Raw genomic sequence first — 15,191 nt, 5'->3', positions numbered from 1 at the left:
TTGATTAGTTATTAAAATCACAGATTATTACAGCCATTTCACGTAAATACCCCCAACCAAAGCAGTCAGGCAGGCCAAACATGTACGCGTCGCTTCATGCTCTCCGTATTCATGGCTGGTTGAATCATTCTATGCCATTACCTGCTACACAGAGCACCCATGAGCCGAAGCCCAGCAAGAAAACTCATACAGTTCATGACGTGTGAAAATTAAACAGTTAACATATCTAGTAATCCACAGATAAACAGGTCAGCCATCAACTAAGCAAACACGGCCATGCCGCCCCAGAAGCCTTACCAAAGCCTAGGGTTTCGGTCCTCACCGTAAGGATATCCCATTTATCCACTGGGTCCTACCCTGACTATAAGCATCCCATGTGCTAAGTGTTACTTCCGGCCCCGCTGCCATTCTCGGCTTCCTTGCCGTTCTCGACTCATTAACCGTTCTTGACACCTTTGCCGTTCTCGCTACTATAATCACATATAGTATAATTCAAATAACATTCAAACATATAATAATTCAATAAAAAATATACCATAATCATGTAATACCATTTAGGGCAGTGCCCTGCATTAACACTATGGGTCCATGCCCTGTCCTACGGGTGCTACAGTTTTCCTTACCTGTATCCCGAGCTTCACAATGCACCAAAGTCACGAGCACGACCCTCTATCTCGAGCCTCTCCAAAAACCTAGTCACAACACATATAAAACACTATTTAATATTAACCAATCCAAAACCATTTCCCAGGACCATTCCCGCACTCTCGGGACCTCTAATTCCTTAAAACAATACCTATGAACCATCCCTCGAGTCCCCGGGCAAAAGCCTTGAAAGCCCAATTTTTGGCTATCAAAATTGGCCTAGGGCCGCGGAACTCCCTTCAAGGGCCACGGCGCCCAGCGGCTTGCCCTCCTCCTGATGCAACCTCGCGCCGCGGCGCCCAAGAACAGGGCCGCGGCGCTCCTACGCGAACCTAGAAATCTGGGTTTTTCCTTTGCATTTCCTCGAGCCAAAACACTCCCAAATCATCCCAAACTCACTCCTAAGCCCCAAAACCAACTCAAAACTCCAAATAGACCATTCAACAACCCATAAACATCATAACCCAGCTCAATAACACAATCACACTCAAAATCCACCCATTTGATTTCAACTTCAGAAATTTAAACCCATAAACCAAACCCATAAACCAAAGCTTGAAAAACTTAAACCATGCTTCAAATTTCCTAAACCACAACAGAAACAAATCTTAAAATTGCATAGAATCCTTACCTTAAGTGGAGAATTCACCCTTTGCTTCCTTGATTCATCTCCAAGTCTCCAAATTTCACCTCCTTCTCCTCTTCTTCTTCTTCTTGCCCTAGCTTTTCTTCTTCCAGTTTTTATTTTCTTCTCTTCTAATTTTATCAAAACCAAACAATGACAAGCCTAAACTGAGTACCCCATATAACCCAGCTAGAATTTGTAAAAACCCCTTTCCAAATGACCATTTTACCCCTCCTTACCTATCCTTTCCTAACTAAACCTCAAGGGCTCACTTGTCATTTCCTATCCATTACAATTCTACCATTTCTCCATCTAAACCTGTTACTCTCTATGGTTACTAATAGTTACATAAGTTACCATATTACCAGTTACCATAATCTCTCAAGAACTAAGTTACAAAATCCCAGAAATACCCCTAGGCTCCTCCCGTGCCGGGTATAAAATCCCGTTGTGACTTTTGAGTTAACTAGCTCTCCAGGACCGTCTTGGCACGTGCATCACAATAATAACACCACTCTCACATGGTACAAATCACATAATACAATTATCACATATATGCCCTCAGCGGGCTAAAATTACCAATTTATCCCTATCATTCAAACGGGGTCTACATGCATATTTATTTCCCCTAAACATGCATACTAACCACATAATCATTTAAATTCACATAAATTAATGCAATATAACAATTATTGCCCTCCAGGCACACTAATCAAGGCTCCAAGCCTTATTAGCAAATTTAGGTCGTTACAGTTTCTCTCTCTAAACTCTCTCAGAAAATGCCCCAAGAATGCCCCAAGTAACAGTCATAAAGTCTCAAATCTAGAGAGCTTTTCTCAGTCTAAAAATATCAAATTCCCTAAATGAGACATAAGCCATTTATTTATAGGCTCATGGATCGTACATCAGATATTCCCTTTGACCGGGTCATTGGTTCTTCAAATAGATTTTAATTAATAAAATATAAATAAATCTAAATTACAATAATATAGCTATTATTCCGAGATATCTGAGAGATTCCCGCGGCAGTTGAGCATGATTCGGGTTGAAGTTGTTACTGAGGCTTTGTTGAAGTAGATGGTAACTTCTAAGATTCTGATTCGTGCACCGACCAAATCCATCGCCAAAGTGACTGGTCGAACAAGACAACTTACCGTTCGACATAGGCAAAAGCACTCCTCTAGCATACCTCTGGTCTAACATGACACATCTCTGGTCTAGCATGACACTTCTCTAGTCTAGCAAAACACTTTACTGGTCGGGCAAAACAAATGACTGGTCGAGAAAAACAAATGACTTGTCGGCCAAAATGACTGATTGGTCGGCCAAAACAGATGACTGGTCGGTCAAATCGACTGACTGGTCGGCCAAACTCCTAACTGGTCAGTCAAAACTTTACTGGTCGGACATAAATTCTATCAGGTCGATTAGATAACTTTATTACAACTCAGAAAAGCCAATACATTTATTGACTATTAATGTGCCATCTACTTACCATGCATTGCCACTTGTCACTTCTGATTTCCACGTCATCGAACTGAAAATTTGGGGATAACATTTTCCCCCCAAGTTTATTATATGATTTACTCGTATGATAAACTTTTTCTCTAGAAAAATGTTTTTGAGGTCATCCAAAAGCTTCCATTCGGTCAGTAACTTTCACTTTTATAGTAAACCCACGATTGAACTTTTCTTTTGAATTCTTCAAATTCTATTTTTTTATCTTGTTGTAGTACCCCATGAGTAAGAAAACATGTTTATGCCCCATGCTCTTGAGATTTGTTGTCCCCTCGAAAATAATTTATTGGGAAATCATGTATATGGTCGATCGGTCATCTTCTTTGAGAATCACCAAGGGCACCATAAATATGTTTTCCCAAGCCACTCGAATATGCCACCGTCTGCTTGGATGTAATGGCACCATCATTCGGACAACAGGGCTCCATCACTCGGACATCACGCATCCGCTCGGACCATGCCATCTGCTCGGACACTCTTCTAGCTCCTCAGACGCACGCCTTCTACTCGGATCAGCACCCAGTCGATCAGACACTCTTCCAGCCCCTCGGACACACGGCCCAGTCGCTCGGACACCACTCAGCTGCTCGTCAGAATCAGGGCGGAGCTCCTCGAATGTGCACGCAGCAACTCCTTGGCACCAGCTTCTTGAACACACACATATCTCCTCGGATGTGCGCCTATTGCAGCTCCTCGGATGCGTGCCAGTAGCTCCTCGAATGCACCCCCAGCAACCCCTCGGTGCCTGCTTCTCGGACACGCGCATACGCAGCCAAGACGCTCGGACGCACCCCAGCCGCTCGGACATGTCAGCCTCACGAACATGTGCTGCAACCGCTTGGACGCACGCCTAGCCACCTGGACACCATAGCCGCTTTGCCATGCGCCCGGCTGCTCGGGCACCACAGCCTAACCACTCGGATGCATGTCCTTATGTCCTCGGGTTTGCATAAAATCTTTATGGTTCATGCATTTATACTTTACTTTTCTTTGTTAACTTGAAACATTCTAAGTCTTTTTAGACTTAAAAAGTTATAAGTTTTTTGTGAATAGTAAAGTCACTCTGATGTATGACTTATATTTTCGTATGAGTACTTAGTTTTCTAACTTACAAATTTCTAGACATTTCATAAGTCCATACTAAGTATACTTTCTCACACTCTTATTGCTCTAATATTTTATGAGCATAATGTTTATTGTCACACGAATATTTGCTTCTAACTTGAAATTTTGAAAAATTCCAAGTTACTTAAGCTTTGTCAAACAAGTTAGCTTAATGGCCTTTTTTGACTTCAAAATTTTACAAGTTAGCCTAAAAACAAATATGTTTACTCGTGCTCATATTGCCTATGTTAAATTATATACCAGCATACCCCATGTGCCCCCCAATCGATCGAGGGTTGGAAGACCCTAGGTCACTGGCTACTTGACCGAATCTGTTCGAGCAGTTAATTGCTCGTGAAACACATATAATATATTGAAAATATTCAAGCAGTTGAACACTGCTTGAATGTATCGACCAGTTGAACACTGTCCAATTTTATCGACCAGTTGAACACTGTTCGGATAATTAACACACATGCACATTTGTAGCAAGATTCGACCACGCTGCGCGTAGTCTCTTTTATTACTCGTAAATTAAAAAGGACAAAATGTGTCTAATAACGAGTCTGAAACAACAAAAAATGTTCAAAAATTAAATGATTGGTTAGTAAATAACCAGCTCATAAACCAAACTTAAATAATAAGTAAAAGAACTTGAAATTAAGCTACCACTCTGAAAGCGGTATGTACAAATAATATATCCATAGACGCTTGCCGCTCCAGTGGTTCCTGTTCCTAGCACTCCCGCTCATGTCGAAGTGTCTCGGTATACCTCTCCCTTTCTTTGTTGCTATCCTCAGCTAAGTGTGGACCTCCACATATAGTGTCTAAGGTAAAGTCCAAAGGCCCGGGCTACAAGGGTGGAGATCTCTGTCGTTTGAACCCAGGATTGCTGCTGCCTCCTTCCCCTTGGGGTGTCTCTGCCCGGTACTTTCTCAACTTGCTCGACTGGAGAAGAAAACCTATCTCATCCTTGCAGTGATTGCATTCATTCGTGTCGTGATCATAATCTCCATGGAAACAACAAAACTTATTCATGTCTCTTTTCCTCATCTCTTTCCTGATGGGTGGAGGTTTCTTGTATGGAACCTCTTCATGACTAGAAAGATATATTTCCGCTCGGCTGGCTGAGAGAGTGGTGTAATTAGTGAACTGAGGCTCATACTTGGTTGGCTTTTCGTTTGAACTCAACTTTTCTTTCTTTTCTTCATGGTGGTCAGACCCGTTACTCCCATGTTTCTTTCCACCATTCTGACTATTTCCACTATTCTTAGGAGGGTCAGTCGATTCGCCCAGATTGTTTATGCCATTCTCCTCTTTCTTGATTGCATCATCAAATTTCAAATACTTGTCTGCTCGATCAAGAAATTGTTGAAGTGTTGAAATTGGATTTCTATGTATACTGTCCCACAAAGGGCTCCGATAAGTTATCCCAGCAGATATGGCAACCATCTTCCCCTCGTCTCCTACAGCAGTTGCTCTATTGGCTTCTCTCATGAATCTCTATATATAATTCTTTAAAGACTCATCTTTTCCTTGTTTGATATCTGCCAAGTGGTTGGCATAAACTGGTGGAGTCCAGGCAGTGTTGAATTGTCTACAAAACTCCTTCCTGAATGCTTCCCAAGAGGTAATGGAGTTCGTCTTAAACTTCCAATACCATTCCTGGGTGGTATCTGACAAAGTAGTCGGGAAAACTCTACAACGATAATCGTCACTCACCCCGAGCAGTTCCATCTGGTCCTTAAATTTCCCAACATGTCTGATGGGATCTGCCTTTTCTGTATATACCGGCAGAACCGGTGCTTTATATTTTGCCGGTGGCTGGGCTGCTCTAATCTGGGCACAAAATGGGCTGCCACTCCGGTGATCTATCGCATCCATCCCGGAAGGTTGTTTTGACAAACCTTGCACTGCAGCTGTTAGCACGTCAAGCTGGGCTTGGATGGCTGGTGCAACTGACGAAGTTCCAAGGTCTTGACCGCCTAGTCGGGCATTACCATCTGGTGCACTGTCGTCAAGTATTTCTACCTAACTAACAGGGCGGTTCAGATTTTGCCCTTCGACCGGGATGGTCCTTCTCTTGTTGGTGATAACGTCCCTTAAATCCTTCCAGGAAGCATGCTCTATTGTCCGATCGAACACCGTACTCTTCAATTTTTCAGAGGGCTTACTACGCGGGACTTGCTCTCTCCTACTACGCTGCTAGCCGGGATGCAGTGGAGGCTTTTCGATACGTCCCAGGCAGTCTTTTCCTCCGTATGGATTGTTGTCTTCTTTATCCTTTGACTGGTCAGTGTGATGACTATCAGCCTCATCACGACCATGCCCATCTTTGAACTGTGAAGTCCTCTTATCTCGAGGAGTCCTGGTCTGATCCCGCCTGGGTGGAGTCCTTTTACTGCCCGATTGGTGACTCCCTGATCTAGAAGTTTCTGATCGATGGATCCTAGAGGGGGTTATAGAGTTCTCCCTTTGTGTTGAGGCAGTTCCAGATCGGACCCCATCATCTTCCCGACCATGGGGGTTACTCATGCTTCTGTCCGGTCCCCGAGAATTGGCTCTGTCAGTGGTCCTCCTACCAACATTATTATTTCTTGCTCCCTGGGTGGCTGCTTGTGCCGCGGCTTGGGCATTGGCTTGGGCCAATTGGGTAGCCGCTTCTAGAGGAAGTGTTGCTTCATGATGTCTCCAGTCGACTTCCTCCTGTCGTTGTTTGAGCTCTTCGCTTCTAGCCTCCATATCGTGCCTTTGCTGCTCTAACGCAGCTCTCTGCCTGGCCATCTCTTCAGCGAAAGACTCCTGCCAAGCATTGAATTGCATCATCTCCTCTTGGAAAGTCCCTATTGCTTCCTGGAGTTTTTCAACTTCTTGAGTGGTCTCCTCGAGAGAGACCCTGGGCTCACTCTCTGGGTTTTGCGGTCCAGGACCTTCTGATCTAGCAGGCTCTTTTCACGTGCCTGACTTTTTGGATGTCACATTGGTATTCTTGGGCGCTATCTTGATATGATAGTCGTGTGTTTCTTCTCTTCAGGCTCTCAACGAAAGCACCAAAATGTTGACCACGATTTTGGCCAACGACGAGTAGACATCAAAACTATAATAATCCTTTAAGAGAAAAATACGACACTGATAATTTTATAGTGGTTCAGCCCTAATTTATTGGTAATAGCCTAATCCACTTAGAGTTGTGATATATATATATCCTACACTTAAGATTAGATGAACTTGAGTCAATTGAGTTTCTTAAGTGTAAGTAGAAAAATACAGAGTTTCTCTCTCTAAACTCTCTCAGAAAATGCCCCAAGAATGCCACAAGTAACAGTCTTAAAGTCTCAAAACTAGAGAGTTTTTCTCAGTCTAAAAATATCAAATTCCCAAAATGAGGCATGAGCCATTTATTTATAGGCTCATGGATCGTACATCAGATATTCCCTTTGACCGGGTCATTGGTTCTTCAAATAGATTTTAATTAATAAAATATAAATAAATCTAAATTACAATAATATAGCTAGTATTCTGGGATATCTGAGAGATTCCCGCGGCAGTTGAGCATGATTCGGGTTGAAGTTGTTACTGAGGCTTTGTTGAAGTAGATGGTAACTTCTAAGATTATGATTCGTGCACCGACCAAATCCATCCCCAAAGTGACTGGTCGGACAAGTCAACTTACCGGTCGGCATAGGCAAAAGCACTCCTCTAGCATACCTCTGGTCTAACATGACACATCTCTGGTCTAGCATGACACTTCTCTGGTCTAGCAAAACACTTTACTAGTCGGGCAAAACAAATGACTGGTCGAGAAAAACAAATGACTTGTCGGCCAAAATGACTGATTGGTCGGCCAAAACAGATGACTGGTCGGTCAAAACGACTGACTGGTCAGCCAAACTTCTAACTGGTCTGTCAAAAATATTTACTGGTCGGACAGAAATTCTATCAGGTCGATCAGATAACTTTATTACAACTTTGAAAAGCCAATACATTTATTGACTATTAATGTGCCATTTACTTACCATGCATTGCCACTTGTCACTTCTGATTTCCACGTCATCGAACTGAAATTTTGGGGATAACATTTCCCCCCCAAGTTTATTATATGATTTACTCGTATGATAAATTTTTTCTCTAGCAAAATGTTTTTAAGGTCATCCAAAATCTTCCATCCAGTCAGTAACTTTCACTTTTGTAGTAAACCCGCGATTGAACTTTTCTTTTGAATTCTTCAAATTCTATTTTTTGATCTTGTTGTAGTACCCCATGAGTAAGAAAACATGTTTGTGCCCCATGCTCTTGAGATTTTTTGTCCCCTCGAATATAATTTATTGGGAAATCATGTATATGGCCGATCGGTCATCTTCTTTGAGAATCACCAAGGGCACCATAAATATGTTTTCCCAAGCCACTCGAATATGCCACCGCCTGCTTGGATGTAATGGCACCATCATTTGGACACCAGGGCTCCATCACTCGGACATCACGCATCCGCTCGGACCACGCCATCCGCTCGGACACTCTTCCAGCTCCTCAGACGCACGCCATCTACTCGGATCCTTAAAACCTTGTCCATCCTTTCTAGAGGAATCGTCTTGTTCCTTAGAACCTTGTCCTTCCTTTCTAGAATCTGAATTGGTCTCTCCTTATAAGACAAGTCTATCTATAGCTCCAAATCCTCATATCCCAATATGTCGATCATATCTAACACATACTTTTGAAGCATTGAGATGTGCAACACATCATGAACTCCTGATAATGATGAGGGCAGTGCCAATTTGTAGGCTACCTGCCTGATCCTCTCCTAGATCTCGAAAGGTCCTACGAATCTAGGGCTCATCTTGCCCTTCTTCCCAAATCTCCTTACTCTTCGCAATGGAGAAACTCACAGAAATACGTGGTCCCTTACATGGATATCCACGTCCCTACGCTTAGGGTCAGCGTAGTTTTTTGTCTGCTCTGTGAAGTGAGCATTTGAGCTCAGATCTTCTCAATAGCTTCATTAGTGTTCTTAACCATCTTCGGTCCAAAATACTTCCTTTCCCCCATGGGCAATGTACACTTCCTTCCATATAGCATCTCATATGGAGCTACTCCAATTGTAGACTGATAAGTGTTGTTGTGTGAAAATTCAATCAACGGATGTTACTTACTCCAAGACCCCTTGAAGTCTAGCACACATGCTCTAAGAATGTCCTCCATTATCTAAATTGTCCTCTAAGACTGTCCGTCTATCTGACGATGAAAGGTTTTACTGAACTTTGACTGAGTCCCCATAGCCTTTTGCAAAACCACCCCAAAACATGGAAGTAAATATGGGATCCTGGTTCGATACTATAGACTTTGGAACCCCATGGACATGTACGATCTCCCTCACATACAACTCTGCATACTGGTCCACAATATAGGTTGTACTCACTGGCAGAAAGTGAGCAGACTTGGTGTATCTATCTATAATCGCCCATACTGAGTCATGTTGCCCCACTGTCCTAGGCAAGCCTCCTACAAAGTGGTAATGTCCTCTTAATCCAGGAACGTTACACTATGTACCTTAAATAGTGCCAGATTTGTTAATCAAGTCTCTTTGGTTATAAACATATAACTAAGGTTCGTGACAAGAATTAGGGTTAAAAAATTTGGTAAAAGGGAGACGTTGACTTTTCATTTAAAAGTTTAGTATATATATGGGATCTTGAAATGTTACAAATAGATGTTTAAAAGGGTATATACAAATCAAAAGTTAGAACCAACCGACCTAAGCGGAAAAATATGTACACGCCGCCACCGAAGCTCTCTAACTCATGGTTGGTCTAGCTTTCCTTTCCCCTTACTTGCACCACATAGCACCCATGAGCCAAGGCTCAGCTAGAAAAATTAAACATGTGCATGAACAGTAATTACAGATTCCAGATACACATCTAGCATGCTTAGCAGTAATAACCTACACATGCATGCATACTATTATAAATAAATGACTACCCTGTCATAACGGGGTCGTTGCCCTAAATAAATTATTAATATATCATACTACCGCCCAACGCCCTAGGATTAGGGGCTAATGAGTCACCCTGGGGGTTCATGCCCTATCCTCTATATAACCAGCCACAGTGTTGGCCCAGCGTACCTGGCGCTTTAATTTTCCATGACCATTGGGTCGGGCAACCATATAATGCGCTTCCAGTTAGGCTTAACCATATCGACCAGCGCTTAGTGTGCTATTGCCGCCCTTAACTTATGCACCAAGGCTTTTCAATTAGAAAATGAATACAAGCACACAGATTTTAACAGTTAACCCAAAGCAGAGCATTCACGCGTGCTTAATCAATTAAACACAGGCATAATAATAATCATTTTCTTTCTCAGGGGCCCGAGCCCTATTCATAATCACATTAAACAACCAAATAAATAGATAACTAGCTACTGATAAGCATACTTCAGATAGTACAAGTATGTGTATGTACAAATCATGGTATCTTAACCAATCAAACACATACACAGTAATAACTATGTTCCTTAACGGGGTCGAGCCCTACCTATGCAAACAAGGCAAGCATTCATTAAACAATTATCCAGATACAGAGCATTAAAGAATAACCTGAATCACATTCATTCTCAGTGGTCGAGCCCTATACATAGTTATAATCAACAAGTGGGCGAAGCCATAATCACATATATCACGTATTGGGTGAAGTTTTATTATCTTTGGTTGGAGTGCATCGTGTATTAAGTACGACCCTCGAGCACGATCCTTGTCTTGAGCCTGTAGCGATAACCTATTAACAATCAATAGAGAATCTCTTCAAAATGAGCAAATAAAGGCTTCCGGACTGAGTCCTAGCCTTCATGACATCGAATTCTAGTAAATCGGGTAGTAGAATCGACCCTAAGCCCTTGGGTTTGAGTTCCATCACTCAAAAACCTTCCTAGGGCTCAAAACCCTTAAAGCGCTGCAACTCAAAACAAAGGTACCACGACCCACCCCAAGTCAGAGAGCTCGAGCTCTCCTTTTCTTCAACCCATGCAGTGGCGCAACCTAGCAGGTGTCGCGGCTCCAATGGCCCAAAGGCACCAGCTTCTCCCAGCGTTCAAGAGAGTCGCGACGCCACAATAACAGGACCGCGACTCGACATGAAAACCCTATTTTTTCTCCATTCTCCTCAAGAAAATTCCCTATAAAAACCTATCCCAACATAGCTAAAACTCAAAAGTAAATTCCCCAATCAATTCAGTGGGCCAAAATGATCAAAACCCAAGTAAAATCTTGTCCAAAACTCCATCAAATTCCCAACTCAGAACTGAGTTTCTGAAACTCCAAAAACAAATCTATCTCCAATTTCAGATCCTCGTAACTCATTACATGATCCCATCTAATACATACTTCCTCAGCATGGAAATATGAAATAAGTTGTGCACACTAGACAGTGCAGGGAGTAAGGCCAACCTATAGGTCACCTGAATGACCCTCTCCGGGATCTCAAATGGTCCAACTAACTTAGGGATCAACTTGTCATTCTTCCCAAATCTCTTCACCCCCTCTCAGTGATGAAACCCTAAGGAAGACATAGTCTCCCACCTGGAACTTCACATTCCTTCGCTTTAGGTCTGAATAACTCTTTTGTCTACTTTCAGACGAAAGCATCCGAGCTCTAATCTTATCAATAGCCTTAGTGGTCCACTGAACTACCTCAGGACCCAAATATTTCCTCTCACCCATCTCATCCCAGTGAATGGGCGATCTGTACTTCCTACCCTACAACATATCATAAGGTGCCACTCCAATAGTCGACTGGTAGCTGTTATTATAGGAAAATTCTATCAGAGGAAAATATTTACTCCAGGACCCTTCAAAGTCCAATACACATGCTCTTAGCATGTCCTCAAGTATCTAGATAGTCCTCTCAGACTGACCATCGGTCTAAGGATGATAAGTTGTACTTAACTTTAGTTGTGTACCCATCGCCCTATATAAACTTCCCCAAAACTTTGAAGTAATGATATGGTTCCTATTAGACATGATAGACCTCGGAGTCCCATAAAGGCGAGCTATCTCTCTCACATGGAGATCTGCATACTGGTCAACCTCACTGGTAGAAAGTGAGCTGATTTTTTATACCGATCCACGATGACCCAAACTGAATCGTGTTGGCTCACCGTCCTGGGCAATCCTACCATGAAATCCTTCGTGATGTCCTCCCATTTCCATTCTTGGATATCCAGAGACTATAACAGCCTTGCTAGTCTTTGATGCTCTGCCTATACCTGCTGACAGGTTAGGCACCTTGCCACGTACTAAGTCACGTGCCTCTTCATCCCAGACCACCAATATAAAACTTTCAGATCCTGGTACATCTTCGTGGTGCCAGGATGTAGAGAATAAGGGGTAGTATGAAATTCATCCATAATCTCCCTTATAATCCTAGTGTTCATCGAAACACAAATCTGATCCTTGTATCTCAATATGCCCATATCTAACACTGTGTAGTCCTTAGCTACTCTAGCTAGGACATCCCCTCTGATCGTCCCCAAGTATGGATCACTCTACTGCTTCTCCTTGATCCCCTCCAAAAGAGTGGACGGCAGGGTGACATAGGCTAACTGGCCCACCACTAGCTCAATTTCTGCTTTAGTCATATCCTCAGCCAACTCCTTGGATATCTGCCTAGTACTATACAACTATCTCGGACCCTTCCAGCTTAAGGCATCTTTTACCACGTTGTCTTTCCCTAGGTGAAGAAGTATTTCAAACTCTAGTGATCTGTGTATATTTCACGCTTCTCACCATATAAGTAGTGTTGTCACACCTTTAGTGCAAAAACCACTGCTGCAAGTTCCAAATCATGTGTGGGGCACCTCTGCTCATACTCCTTTAGCTAACGTGATGCATAGGCAATCACCTTCCCTATCTACTTAAGGACACAACCTAGGCCCTGCCTCGAGGCATCATAACAAACCACAAAATTGTCCTAGTCTATAGGAAGACTCAGAACTGGAGCGGTGATCAAATTCTTCTTCAGTCTCTGGAAATTGTCTTGTGCTCCTTCAACCTCTGTAGTACCAATCTAAGATCATGTTCGTGTTCTGTCCCTGAGAGTATACTAATATATCTTCGATAAAGACGATAATAAACCGATCCAGGTAATCTTTAAACACCCTATTCATCAAATCCATAAATGTTGCTGGGGACAGATGGATAAAACCCAAGTCTAGTAATTCCTGTAATGGAACCTATAGTTCCTTTAGCTCTGCAGGAGCCATCCTATAAGGTACCCTAAACACTAGCTCTGTCCCTGACACTAGTTCAATCACAAACTCTATCTTTCTGTGTGGAGGGAACCCTAGCAGGTCCTCTAGAAACACATCTAGAAACTCACAGACTAATCTGGTCTATCCTAGTCTCACTGGTACACCCTGAGTGGAATCCACCACACTAGCTAAGAATCCTATGCATCCCCCCTACAATAGGTCTCTAGCTCTAAGTACAGATATTATAAGTATATAGGGGTCCATGCACAGTGCCAACAAATACAAAAGGATCCACATCCTTAGGCTCAAAGGTTACCATCTTCCACTTGCAATCCCCATACTTGCATGTCCATTCAATACCCAAGATCATAACAAAGTCGATTATAACCAACTCTATCAAGTCAATTGACCCTCTCTACCATCCACTGTCACTGCTAATGATCTAACCCATCTCTTAAAAAGTTACCATTTCATCGGTAGATGATAGGGTCCCAAATTCTCAGCACAACATAACCACGTAATCAACATAACAAATCCATGACTCTACTAGATGCAAAAAAACAAGGAAAACATGGCACTAGAACCAATCAACATAATATAAGAATCAGAACTAGGAGGATGACCTGTCACATCTGAGGAACCCACCTCATCCTTTGACTGAGTCAGAACGAGCACTCGAGTTTAAGTCAAGCTATTTGTCCCCTTTGATTCTTTCTTCCTTAGCCTTGGGCAATCCCTCCTAAGGTGCCCAAGCATCCACCATACGAAGCATGCCCTTGCTCGACATTCCCCATGATGGTGCCTCCTACTTCAAGTGCATTCCAGGTAGAGCTTCTGATCTTCGTCCTCACCCTGCTGGCTTATCTAAGCATTTCGGAACCCCTCTTCCAGCTCAGGGGTACTAAATATATTGATAACCTTTCCTTTCTGATCACTGGGGCCTTTGCCCATACCTGATCCAATAAACAAGGGTATCACTGCCTGAGCTCCACGCTCTCCGACGCTCTTCCTCCGTATCTCATTTCCTATGCCCTCAACGATAAGGGCCCTCCCTACCACTTAAGCATATGTAGAGAACTCATGTACTTGGGCGATCTTAATGCCCTGAGCTATCCCGATATTGAATCCTTGGATAAATCTCTCTTTCCGAGCCACGTCCATGGGTACCATATCAAAAGTAAACTTGGCCAACCCAACAAATTTGTTAACATATTCTATTACCGTCGTATTTCCCTGAGCTATATTCAGAAACTCATTTGTCTTTGAAGTTTTAACTGCATCACTATAATAACTCTCATTAAACAACTGCCTAAATTCTTCCCAGTTCATTATAGATATGTCTTGTGTTTGCAGTAAATGACTTGTCCCATTAGACATGATGATCACATCTAAAAGCCTTCCCCCGGGGAAAACCAAACAACACGGCATTCACATACAACAATAGTACTTAAGTACATGCCCATAAAGTTCATGCGTCAATTAATAAGCCATACTCTTACCAACACAAATATCATGCTCTCTACTCTAGAATGCAAGTAAGGCATTCATTTATCAACTGAGCAGGCAAGAACATAATCATATCAACAGTCAAGGGACAGGTCCTATCAGAATATCCCATACTCCCTAATAAGGCATGCAAATAAGGAATTTATACCCTATTTAAGCAGTTAAACACATAACCACATAAGTGGTTACCAATCCCTTAATCGAGCTTGTCTTTGGTGGCGAGTGTACATGCCCAGGCAGTTTTCAAGAACTCTTAAAGCCTGTCAGCTCTGATACCAAGTTGTAACGTCATCCTAATCTAGGACTCTTACACTATGTACTTTAAAGAGTGCCAGACTTGCTAATCAAGTTTCTTTGGTTATAAACGTGTAACTAAGGTTGGTGACAAGGATTAGGGTTAAAAGTTTTGGTCAAAGGGAGACGTTAAGTTTTCATTTAAAAGTTTAGTTCATACATGGGATCCCAAAATGTTACGAACACATGTTTAAAATGCTATATACAAATCAAAAGTTATAATCAAACGACCTAAGGGGCAAAATAAGGTTTACCACCCTAG

The sequence above is a fragment of the Humulus lupulus genome, chromosome 3, assembly GCF_963169125.1.
Source record: "Humulus lupulus chromosome 3, drHumLupu1.1, whole genome shotgun sequence".
Classification (NCBI taxonomy): Eukaryota; Viridiplantae; Streptophyta; class Magnoliopsida; order Rosales; family Cannabaceae; genus Humulus; species Humulus lupulus.
This window is presented reverse-complemented; position numbering follows the sequence as displayed.